Raw genomic sequence first — 13,112 nt, 5'->3', positions numbered from 1 at the left:
CAGGCATGGAAGAAATAGTGTGTGTTTTTATTTTTCACGAGTCTTAACCAGTTTTCGAAAACATTTTCTTGTGGGTTGTGGGTTCATGTTCAAAGAATCGAACTTTGTACCTGTAAATTTACGAAGATGACAATACATTTATAAGACCCCTGGATGAATTTTAACCAGCGTTCATCATACATTTAAGATGAGAATTTTAACAGTGCAACGGCTTAGATCCTCACTGAGCGGAAGCACGGCGGTTTGAAACCATTTTTCCAACCGACGTACACGGTTTTCGAAATATGTAAAAATCCAGTTATATAAACACAAAAATGGGGATTTTATCCAGTTCTAGTTAAAGCAATACATAACCTCTATCAGCCGTCGTTTACATTTCACCACGAAACTTAACATGTATGTTTTCATCTGTTAATCAGGACGATGCTACACACGCACAAATAGCTATGTACAGGCAAAACTTAATGTTTTTAGGTTGAAAGCAATGTCGAGGAGTTTATTATAGCTCGTGGACCACAGTGTTTATTCGAAGGGACACATCAATTGAAACGTCTGGCGAAAATCATTTTCTATTTTCTCGGATAAAAATAGTACTTTATAGTCATGATAAAATGTTTATTTGGAAGTACTGCTCTCGACTTTGCAGTGCTTGTGATCGCAGTCCACAGGCGTGGAGACGCAGGCGGCTGGCTCCTCGTCCACACCGCTGCTCGCGCCACGGCTCCGCGAGCCCAGTCCTCGCTGCTGATAGCGGCAGTTCATTAACACTCATATAATCCATTTGTAGGATAAAACAAAAATTTATTAATTTCTAAGGCAAAACTAAACAATAAATACAAAATTGTAACAAACAACTTTCGAAGAGTCTCGAAGAGTCTACCAGTTGCCCGACACCCCACCATCGAGCTCCCTACTCCTAAGTGCCGCACTCACTTAATAAAAAAACATAACTTTGCATGAAACATGTTATGAGCAAATTTTGCTCCTTTTTTAAAGGACTCTCGCCAAGGGCGTACCCAATTTAAAATCGGGAGGGGCATTTTTCGGAAATTAAGGACTTCCATGATTTCAAACAATAAAAAACTAGCCTATAACAGAAGGAAGCTCTTCATTAACTTTAAAAACTTAAAAAATAAATAAATAAAATGTAGTTTTCGTAGAGAATTAGTGAAGAATGGTGCAGTTGCAGCTGCTGGTCGCTGACCGGCCGAGCACGTGACCCGCCCCGGACTGCGTCACTCACGCCCCTCGTCCCTCAGCCCCGTGCGAGGGCGTGTGCAGTTGCTGATCGATACATTTCAGTCAACGTATACGTATCCAGTCTGACAATACGAGCACAAACGCATCTAGCACATCTGCGCGAAGTGTAGCCAACTAAAAGAGTTATGGGAAATCTTATGAGCAAGATGTTTTATCAAACATTTAAGTTCACGTAGGAATACATTTCTCTTATACATTCTCATATTACTAGTCTAGACAGTAAAAACAAGTTTTTAAGCACTGAACATTGCTCTTCGCGAGGTTTTTTTTTTATCTGAAATATTAGTGAATGCATAATGCGATGTACGCGACCGTGATGCGATATACGTGACCGGGCCATTACGAACCACACACGCTTTTAATGCATGCTAAGATTATCGAGTTGACGACGCACGCACAAAAACTATTTTCAGTCACAATATTGTGCTCAAGAGGATGGTGTCCCATACTCGTGGCCTTTATTAACCACACAGCCAGGATGAAACAAAAAATAAAAAAGGCAAACAATACCAAACAAAATACTTTAGATTAAAATTCTCTGGAAGTAGTTGTAAAGGGAAAGAAATAGTTACAAAGTTTATACTTAGCTTATCATCACTGGAAATAAATATAAGGAATTTCTATTCAACGACATTGTGAAAACAAGTAGATATGAAAGTCTCGAAGTTGTTCGCAAACTCAAAATTTCGTTTGAAATTGCCTGATGGAATAACCAGGTCGCTGGAAAATTAGCCGTTCAGCTTCCACGATCTGCTACGACACAGGCACCCACCAGACACCATGTACCCACGAACAAAGCGAGTAGAGTTTCCGGGCTCTTAAGAGTGAGATTTCTCGCTACATCCTGATTTCATATTTAAAACTTCCTGGCTCGTTCGCCAGACCGCAGTTTAATGGACTCTGGCCCTAACTACAAGCATAACTATGTCACGTGAGATGCTATAACACGTTAAAATTTTCGAACGGACGTAAGTTGGGGGTTGCGTTGTTCCCCTCGTAAACAACAACTGAGCCGGCCGCCGTCACCCACAGCAGGACAGTCCTCTGTACTCACCGGCCGGCGCGGTCTCCGGGGTCTCTGGGGTCGCGGCAGGCGTGGCGCGCGGCGCGGCCCTCGCTAGGGGTCGCCTCTGGGGCGAGGTGCGGCTACGGCGGGCGACCGACAGTCGCGACACAGCCCGGCTCACGTCTGCGCCAGCCCCCGAGCCGGGGATCAATATCGCGGCGCGCCTGGCGGGGCCGCCGCCGCGCGCAGCACCGTCGCTCGCTCGCTGCGAGCACTCTCTAGCGGAACGTCGCCGCACCTCTCAGGGTTCGAGACCCTGGCACGGCACACACACGAGTTGGAGGAGCTCCTAGCTTCCCCGCCGGGCGCTGCTCGCTCCGCCACATGACGGCAGCATCATGCGAGGTCGGGCCAAAAGCTGCCGGCTTACGGCACTTTAGGCCACCGACTTCAATATTCTCGCTCTAACGTAACAAGTACAGCGGTCACACTTGTTTCAATCCCTTATTTTAATTAAATATGTTCCTTTAATGCTCTTATTTCTGTTTCAAGGGTGTTCATAACGAAACTAATATTTAAAGTAGAATTGGTTCTTGAAAAATACATTAAAAGCAGTTAGTTGGTGAGAAAAAATACTTCCTTCCTGATTCAAACCCCAAAAAGTGTTAACGTTTAATAAAGTTTATAAAGTAATCTCACACATTTTGTGAATAACTCTGTGAAATAACTCCAGGATCGGTTGCCGATAAGAGTATAATGAAATACTGCTTGGAAAATGTGGCGATTTTTAGATTATCAAGACACTAAACATTAGTCAAAGAGAAACTTAATCTAATTAACATAGGACGGCCCGTGGGCTTTCAGACGAGGATTTATTTTGACGTGACGTCTAATAAATCGATGAACGCTGGCTGCACGCACGAAAAAGTGTCCCGTTACGCACATTGTCCCGTTTCACTGTGTCCCGTTACGCTCATTTCATATTGCTCTTTGCTAACCTGAACCTCCTAGCATTGCGACCGAGTCCGTGGCGTAATTCTGTTTTCATGCATTTCAATGTAACATTTTCATTGCTCTTTGCGAACCCGTTCCTCCTAGCATTGCTGCAGAGTCCGTGGTGCAAATATATTATTTTTGACTGCATTTTGGTGTTGGGTAAGCCATTTTCCTTCACATCATCATTGAAACACTCCCATTCGTTTCCTACTTTTCTTATCATCGTCCTATCATTAACAGAATAACACAGATTGGAAGAAGTTAAATAGCAAACATGTATAAAAGTTATTGTTAAAATAATCTGTTCGTTAAAGTAGTAAACATATTTGAATTAATGAGTGCAAATAAAAGTAAATTTATCAATTAAATTGTAGATTTAATTTCACTCCCCCTTTGTATCCATACAAAAAAATTGTAATTCAATATAAATGATTCAATTTTATTCATAAAAGTATGCAATCATTTCATCAATGTTTTGTTATGACGTCACGTTAAACTATCGTCCGTAAACCGACTTTACAGAAAACCAATTTTTTTTGAAAGGGGGAGGAAGAGAGGGCATCAATTGGAGCAGTTTGGGAAAGCACTGCTGTAGAGTGAATATTGATGATTGAGCTTATATTGCAGTCCATGATGTCTCGAACGTCCCAAAATCTGTGTACAGAAGCCGTTTCGTTACCCAATGCAAAGCTGAAATTACTTGAAGTAGCACAATGGTTACGGCGGGTGTGAGTGTAAATTCCATCGTAAAGGAAAGGAAGATGACCTTATGTACGATTTTTATGCAAGCATCCCTTTCTCTACGGGCAATGATACGATCCAATAAGATACATGACAATAATTCGTCGTATCTCCATTCTGAGAGCTTGGAACTGCCCTGTGGCAGCCACGTGACACAACAACCGATGCGCACGTGATTTGTTATCAGCTTGCTTTAAGTACTATGCATATATGCTTACAGGCGAAATTTAAAAAAAACACAAGATGGTCGTGAGCAGTTGGTTGCAATTGCCTAGCTGATCGGACTACATACAGAGACTGTTCTTGACACCAAATATATTGTATATTAATATGATTTCCAGCTGGTTTTTACTGCCGTGACCACGCGAGGTGACATAGTTTAGTACTGGACTAATGCTCGGCGGTGTGACACAAGTTCAAATCTCGGTCCAGCCACTAGGAGGAAGGTTTCTGCATTACGCCGAGTTAAATGTACTTATATCTGTGTGATTTTAAGTTGCATTCCTTTTTAAAAAATGCTTTTTAAAGTTTTTGATAATATAATTTTTCTAACTTATTTCATAAATTACTTCATAGTTATACTGAACTTTTTTGCAGGTACCTGGCCACTGGAAATTCCATACGTTCTCTTCACTTTGACTATCTTCTCGGACGTTCTACAATTGCTGACATTATTCAAGACACTTGCACTGCCATATGGGAAACATTGAATGAAATATACATGAAACCACCAACCGAAGAAGACGGGATGAACATCAGTGATCTATATGAAGGAAAAGCGAACTTCCCCCATTGCGTGGGTGCACGGTAAGCACATAAGTATTATTAATCCGTGGAATTTATGTAGCGAATTTTTTAATTACAAGAAATATTTTTCTATTGTACTCATGGCTGTTGTTGACAGTAATTACTGTTTCACATTCATTGACGTAGGATCGTTTGGTAATGAAGGCGATTCAAATATATTGAAAAGGACTGAACTGGGAAAAAAAATTTACAACCAAACTTTGAATTTGCCACAACCTATGCCTTTGAAAAACGATCCTTCTGGAATAGCACTTCCCTATGTATTAGTAGGCGATGAAGCTTTTGCAATAAGTGAATGTTTATTGAGACCTTATCCTGCAAAAAACCTTACGCCTACAAAAAAGGTTTTTAACTACAGGTTATCAAGAGCACGGCGTTATGTGGAATGTGCATTTGGCATTCTAGAAAATAAATGGCGAATTTTCCATCGCCCAATGGACGTCAGTGTAGATGTGGCAGATATCATTATTCAAGCATGTTGCGTACTTCATTACTTCGTAAGAAAGCAAGATGGCTATAATTTCGACGACACACTGTCTTGTACACTGGAAAGCATTCCTGCATACGGAACGAGAGGAAATAATAGTGGAAAAGCTATTAGAGATCTTTTTGCTGATTACTTCAATTCTGAGAAAGGGTCAGTGCCATGGCAAAATTTTGTGAATATTCCTGAGTAAAGACAATGCTCGCTTACAGTATGACTGATTTTTTTTTTTGTGTGTAGCATTTTCAGGGGCTCAGATTGTATTAAATAACTGAATTATCCGTGAGGCTCCCAGGTCATAAATGAAAACTATATTTTTACTAAAAATACAGTCGAATAAAAGATTAATATGTTTTTAGTTATTGTAATGTGGTTTATTATATTTTGAATTATGCACGCAAGCAATATTCAACTATTTATTGTAAATAATCATGTACTTGTATAGTTTGTAGATACATAAACTGACAATGGATATGATGTAAGAAGTTCTAAAAAAAGATTTAATAAAAAAAGTTGATTCTTTGTATTTTTTGACATTTATTCTGTTAATCCATAAAACTGGCTTTACACTTCATACACAAATATTACAGTAAATTTAATGTCATACTAACCAATTTTTGCACCGAAAAATGTTCATGAAATAACTAAACAATATGTTATATATATATATATATATCAGAACAGAACGCGGCGAGAATTCCCGCACGTGTGGCCGGGTATCGACTGAAACGCTGCGTGAAATCACGCCAACGAATTGGCCGCGGTGCATTTTCTTGCGGGCGACCTTGAAGACGCGCCTTTCTGTCCTCTCCCCGGCGGGAATTCACGCTGCGTCTGGCCGGTCTCATTCTCCTTGCTGCGGTTCATATTTCTGGCGTGTTTTCACGCAGAATCTCTGCGTGAAAACACGCTCGTGTGGCCGTAGCCTTAGACTCTACTGCATTGTATTCGTAGGCCCCGCCTATCTGGACACACATGATGTGCAGATCTTCAGAAGAAACCACGCCATTTGAAAACTGCTCAATATATCTGAGTAGTGTCTACTTACGAGAAACATTTAAGAATACGCTGAGCGTTGGTGAGTATTTATGTTTCCATATTTCGTTTTTAAACTGTAGTTTTAGAAGAGTGGAAATTGCTGAAATCATGATCCCAGAATAATTTTAATGCTGGAATCACAATGCCCCGACGGCCCCGACACGACAGGCCCGACATGTTCAACAGCCAATGAAATACAAGCTCGCCGTGACGTCAGCCCGACAAAATACGCACCCCGACGGCCCGCAAGGAATAGATTCTATTTCTAATTTCGTCGTATCGGGCTGCCCGACAGAAAAGAAAACGGCAACGAAAAGGAAGCAGTACAGAACTAAATTTCAAAAAATATTTATGTACTTGGTCAATATTTTTGCTGAAAAGTGAAATTTCGTTTTACGTGTGGGTGAATTAATTGAAAAATTTGTAGCTTGCCTTAGTCTGTTTGTATAAACATAAACATATTATATCATCGTGTTTATGGTTAAAGACGTTATTTTAGAATACATCTTTTAACATTATGTTTCTTTTTAATTCTTCGCACAGCTAACACCAGGAGTATTTTTCTGTCCCTCGCTGACATATCTTTATCTTGTTTCCTTGTAACTATAATAAACTTCTCTTTGTTTTACGAATCAACTTAACCTTACTTCGTATTGCAGACGACTAAATGTTTTTTTGCACTTCAACTGTCAATAATAAATAAAAGAGCCTACTTTGTTTTTAGTGCATTCTATAATGCATTTTAATTGAAGTATTTAGCTTGGCACGATTTGCCGAAGGCCAAATTGAAAATCGTCGGGTTATTTTTGTCGTGGTATTGTGACCCTACGCTTTTTAATCTGTCGTGCTGAGATGCTGCACGACAGATTGTCGGGCCTGTCGTGTCGGACCCGTCGGGGCATTGTGATTCCAGCTTTAGAAGTGAAACGACCGCTCAATATTCTTGAAAGCACCCAAGGGCTTTACATTACACCTTAATCTTCATTTCTCCACCATGTGATGTAGTTACGGCTTGAATATAATAGTTGACCTATGCCCGACGAGAAGACTGCGCGCCAGTCCACAGCCTTGCGCTTGGAGGCGACACCGCGCTAGAAGCAGCAGCGAGCGTCGGGCTGTTTCATCCCGCCTCACCAAAACAGACACACCTCTGGTTAGGCGGACGCTACGCTATCAGCACGTTTCACTCCCTGCACCATTATTTCCTGTTCCCTGGCACCGCCATCTAGCAGCCGTCTTCACTGTATTGCCAACCACTATTCGACGAGCTACCTGCGCAGTGACCAAGCCACGAGACAAAGGCGAGGTTATCTATACGACTCGCTGCTCGACCTGGCCAAGCCATAGTCGGAAAGGAACCTTCGAGTATAACTATAAACACTGCACACAGCCGGAACATGTTACAAAACAAAGCTCGTAATTAAAGTCCCATTAACTAATATTTAACTACGATAGTTTTTACAGTATAGGTAAATAATAAGACGCAATATGATGTTATTCTTAAAAAAAATTTAATCAATCAAGTAATTTGGACGCACAGTTATGTATAATCAAAATACTCATATTGTTTCGAATGCGAGAGACCAGACCACGGTGCCAGGTTCGAAACTGGCTGGAGGCCCTGCACAGCCACTGGCGTCACGCGCCGTGTCACCCGCGGTCCACTGATGTAAGGCATGCCACGCGCGCCTGGCTGGATTACAAGGGTCAACATTACCCCCTCACCCCCTAAGCTCCCCGCGCATCGTCCTGCCTCGGCGCTGCTGTCTATCGCTGAGCGGCCTTGGGAATTTCGCGGAGTGACGCGAATAAATGCCGCCCTTCTGGGCTGTTCAGGCGTTGGGTCGGCCCGGGATGACGCGACTCGTCACAGCCGTGCTCGTTAGTTCTAGAAAATCGACCATCAGGTACTTAAGCAGCGACGCTGGCCTCCGTGGCAATTCGGCGACGGAGTTTCGCGACAAGCGCCGCATGAGTGCCGAGTTCCGAGCGGATTCCGAGCAAAGGGAAGTACAACATCGGCTAAGAGAGTGAAAGACCCCCCCCCCCCCCCCCCCCGAGGGTGGCGAGACGCGGTGAGAGTTCGGCGACTGAGTGGTGCGAGACTGTGTGTGTGGAGGGTAAGGTAAGGGGCGAACCACTGTTGAGCCTAGCTTCAGTGAGGATTACCGAACTGCGGAACTTGACAGACATGGAGTAACTTGCGAATAAAATTTTTAGTGTCAGTGATTTGTGATCGGACATTTTACAATTATTTATTAATAATGTAAATAATAGTAATCAATAAAATTGTAATAAAACTTAATTGGGTTATCTCTTAGGAACCCAGTTCTCCCCAAATTATAAATCGTTACAATATAAATAAGTAAAACACTGCAAATTATGTTTCCACAGAACAGACTCTAAATACACAGGTCTACAAAAAAATGTTTGATTTGATTTCATGAAAGTGACTTATCTTTTTATTTTTGGGTGTGCTGAAACCGAAAATGAAGTCAGTTTTTCTCCATCACGAACATTTTTTCCCCTCAAAACCATATAACATAATAGCATGTGTGTAGAATGCATCCATACATACATGAATAAATTAAACTTGTAACAGATTGTGTTTGTGTCTAATTAAAATTAATTTAATGATTGATCAATTAAATTATTAATAAGCGAAAAAAAATAATAAAGAAAATTAAATAGATAATACTGTGTATTTCGTAGACTTGTAACCAGTAGTGTATGTTTTTTCCATAAATGCTAATAATTTTAATTAATGAAAAACCAATAAAAAATCTAAATAAACATATAAAACATTTGTAGTTATTACACTTGTAACTGATAATGTTTGTTTTTCCGTAAACGTTTTCTATATTGCTTTACCCTGCAGCAGTGGGTGGTGCAGACTTGAAGCTCCAGGCACAGGCTGTACAGACAGCAATGAACTTCTTGTCTGTCCTCATTAGTTAGTGTTGGCAGCTAAACTGGTTTAAACTTGTTATTGCTGAACTTTGGAGCCCATGTGGCTGCTCATTCTCGCAGTCAGCCAGTCGAGTTGTGTTAATGAAGTGAATACACATTGTGCCGCAAATTTGAAATATTTGGCACAAATTTATTTTTTCACCTAAATTCCCTAATATAAACTTTGTTAGCCCATTGTTTATCCTGATAAAATCTTTCCTACTAGTGTCCCACGACGTTTCCCCAGCGTCGCAACTGATAGCCTGGTGTGATTTCGCCAGGCTATTATTAGCCATCATTTTTCTTCCCGCCTCGAGCCATGAACGCGACAAGTAAGTGTCCGGCTTCTTGACTGAGAGCGCTTTCCTCAGCGTCCTCCCAGGGCAGCCCACTTCCCAGAGCTCAGCTTAGGTTAGCAGCTCCAGTCATGCCTCATTCTAATATTCAAGGGATGTCGGGCACGTATAGGTGCTTGTCCTAATATATTTCTCACGAGCTAACAGATCCCCCCTCCATCTTTTTCCAGGAACTCCACTAGGTGAGTAGGTGAATATAGCCGGTCCTGGTCAGTGGCGTAGCCAGGATTTGTGTATGGGGGGTGTTAAGTAGCATGCCCCCCCCCCCTACATATTAAAGCGGGGGGTCCGGGGGTCCTCCCCCGGGAAAATTTTGATTTTAAGGTGTAAAATAGTGCTATTTTAGTAGTTTTCGGTACTTAAATTTAAATATTGTAATGGTAAAAATTTTATTAATTTTTAATATGAAATTTCTTTGAGTGATGAATAAGAAATTTAATTAAAGTTTTGGGGCTAAGGGGGGGGTTTTAACCTCTAAAACCCCCCCCTGGCTACGCCCCTGGTCCTGGTGCAGGGGCTGGGGGCTGGGTATCCGGGGATCCGCAGCGACCATCTTGGATTACGTCACTTCCGGCCGCCATCTTGGATTACGTCACTTCCGGCGGCCATCTTGGATTACGTCACTTCCGGCGGCCATCTTGGATTACGTCACTTCCGGCGGCCATCTTGGGTTACGTCACTTCCGGCGGCCATCTTGTATTACGTCACTTCCGGCGGCCATCTTGGATTACGTCACTTCTGGCGGCCATCTTGGATTGCGTCACTTCCGGCGGCCATCTTGGATTGCGTCACTTCCGGCGACCATTTTTTTTATCCGCCATTTTGTTTTCTAGAACATCCCGACATTTCGAGTTTCATCCGCCATCTTGAAAATCTTTATTTATTATCCGATTTTAATTAAAAAAAATTAAATTTAAAAAAATTAAATAATCAAAATTTTACAATAAAATTTAAAAATATATTATTAAATAAAATTTTAATTATAAAACCTGCGTATCGAACACCCCACTCCTCTACATTATGAATACACCATCTAGCCCCCCAATCCTCTGTTACAATAACATAGTCATCGAACACACCACTCATACATGTTACAATTTTTCTTTACACCGCATTCTTTAAAATAATTTATTATCAAAATAAAAAATATATACCATCGTTGTCTGCAGAGGCAGCCATCTTATTTAGTGGAGACCACTATCTTGATTTCATCTGATGGATGTCATCATCAGGTGTAGGTTTCTTAAGTACGCCAGTGTATGAGGCCAAGTTCCTTACCCGTACCAGCATTATTATAACCCTTATAGACAAAAATCTACAAAAATCCACAAAAAACCACAAAAATCCACAGTCATTTCGTTGTTGTAACCACCATTTTTTCTTAAAGTCTTATCATTTATAGGTTTTAACTAAAATATATGTTATCAATACTATCATTGTGGATGTGATAGTTAAAGTAATGATAATTTAAAAAAAAAACTTTATTACACCATCTTAGCGGACCAGAAATTTTTCAGAGTCCTAACTCACAAGTATTATTCTCTTCTCATGTTTGCGTACTCGTGTTTTAAAAGCTGCATGGAAGCAGATATTTTTAATGTCTACGTATAATTACATTCCTAATCAAGTCCATGTTTGCGTGCCCGTGTTTAAAAGCTGCATGGAAGCAGATATTTTTAATGTCTGTGTATAATTTCACTTTTATAAACAAGTTCATGTTTGCGTACTCGTGTTTTAAAAGCTGCATGGAAGCAGATATTTTTAATGTCTGCGTATAATTACATTTTACCATTCTCTAAGACAGTTATAAGTATTAGTACCTTGGATGATATAGGTGTTATGTTAAAATAATAAACAATTTGACGGAAGCACATTCATAGAAAAGGACGCACAATCGGAAGCACAATCAACAAAAAAGGAAGCACATTTGGAAGCACAATCAACAAAAAGGAAGCACAATCGAACATTTTACATTTCAACTTAATGTCTGATCACTATAGTGTATATGATGCAGTTACAACACTCACCTCAGCCATTACCCACTGTCACTAAGAGCAAAGCCATTACCTACTGCCTCTACGAGATGCACTTCATATCAAATGAAAATAGTAATTTTTTAAGTCGTGGCAAGAAATCGAAGTAAATAAAATATAAAAAAAATATTTAACACTATTTAAAAAAAACACACACACTCCTTCACGCCATCTTCTCCCCCCCTTGTTAACACAATACCATTCAGAAGGCGTTACCGACCCCCTTCACAACACCCCGCTCCGCAGTAGGTACTTTCCATACTAGCCATCATTTACTCTGCCCACACAAGTATACAAGCATCACGCAGCTCCAAAGTCGATATCCCCCCTTCCCTTCACAGCAGCAATATCCTCCACAGTCAGAGTGGAGGTGTTCACAGGTAAATCTGCGATGTCTTCCCTGGACTCTTCGTCTTCATCCATCGCAAGAGCTTCTTCCTGGCCGCTAGCCTCCTGACAGCACGCATAGAACTCATTCTCAACAAACTTCTCATAGGTGGCCCGACACATCTTACTAGCTCTGTTGATAACTACGAATGATACATCCTGAGGCTGCAATTGTTCAACTGTCCCCACCCCTCTACCCATTCTATTGCAGTCCTGTTCGTGCATGCCAAGCACACACGTCACTGACGCACGGCCTTTGACGTCAGCAGACCTACCCCCTCCCCACTCTCCCTGAACCATCAACACCCCGAATAGCTGCGTCATATAGACCTGTCGCCACGCGTCCCCAGCCTCCTAATACCATTTTAAGCACCTTCGACGAACATCCCAAACTCTGGTAACTTGTGAAAAGTTTTAAACAGCACATTAATAAATACATTTTTTTATTTATTTTAGACTTGCTTTTATTAATATAAAAATTTACAACATTTCAAAACATTAAAATTTATATGGCATCAGTCGATTTTATTCAACTGATTTTCACATTTATCGAATCCTAGCCACTTCACAAACAAGACATCATCTTTATAATCTATCAATTTTTCTACTTAATAATCGCTTGGGTACTTGGTAGGCTGAATTTCTTCCCCATAGAATCCGCCACATATCACCGAACCTCGTAAATCTTCCAAGTAGTAACATCTCGGATGGTAATTACGTATTTTAACAACACGGAATATTTATGTCAACCATTATAAATACATACAAAATATTCAATTTTAGCTCTAAGTTTTATTACGCCTAGTTTATTTGCATCAAAATAAACAGTTTCCAGGAGTGAGTTATCTTTTACATTGACAGGCACCATGCCAGTTTTTCTGTATTTTCTGTAACATATAAATCCACATATAACTCCCTTTTGCTGCGAACTCCCTTCACATGACTTCCTTCAGAGCAGGAATAAATCATTCATCCACCCATCCTTTATCTCGGTGAACATAGTTGAATTATTTATTTCGAACAAGGCTACAAGACTTCTTGGCTACAAAGCTACA

The 13,112-nt window shown here is 40.7% G+C and overlaps 1 protein-coding gene across 1 annotated transcript in view; it reads right to left on the bottom strand.

The window, feature by feature from the left end:
- LOC134527245 (eukaryotic translation initiation factor 4E1-like) overlaps positions 1-2,446 on the bottom strand; it is an 82,632-nt gene extending 80,186 nt beyond the window's left edge. The window contains exon 1 of the mRNA XM_063359755.1: positions 2,315-2,446. The gene's annotated coding sequence lies outside the window, so the exon portion shown is untranslated. The remainder of the gene's footprint in view (positions 1-2,314) is intronic.
- Positions 2,447-13,112: the final 10,666 nt, after the last annotated feature.

This window comes from Bacillus rossius, chromosome 1 (genome assembly GCF_032445375.1).
Source record: "Bacillus rossius redtenbacheri isolate Brsri chromosome 1, Brsri_v3, whole genome shotgun sequence".
Taxonomy (NCBI): Eukaryota; Metazoa; Arthropoda; class Insecta; order Phasmatodea; family Bacillidae; genus Bacillus; species Bacillus rossius.
Note: the sequence above shows the minus strand (reverse complement) of the source record. Positions and strands in the feature narration are given on the sequence as shown.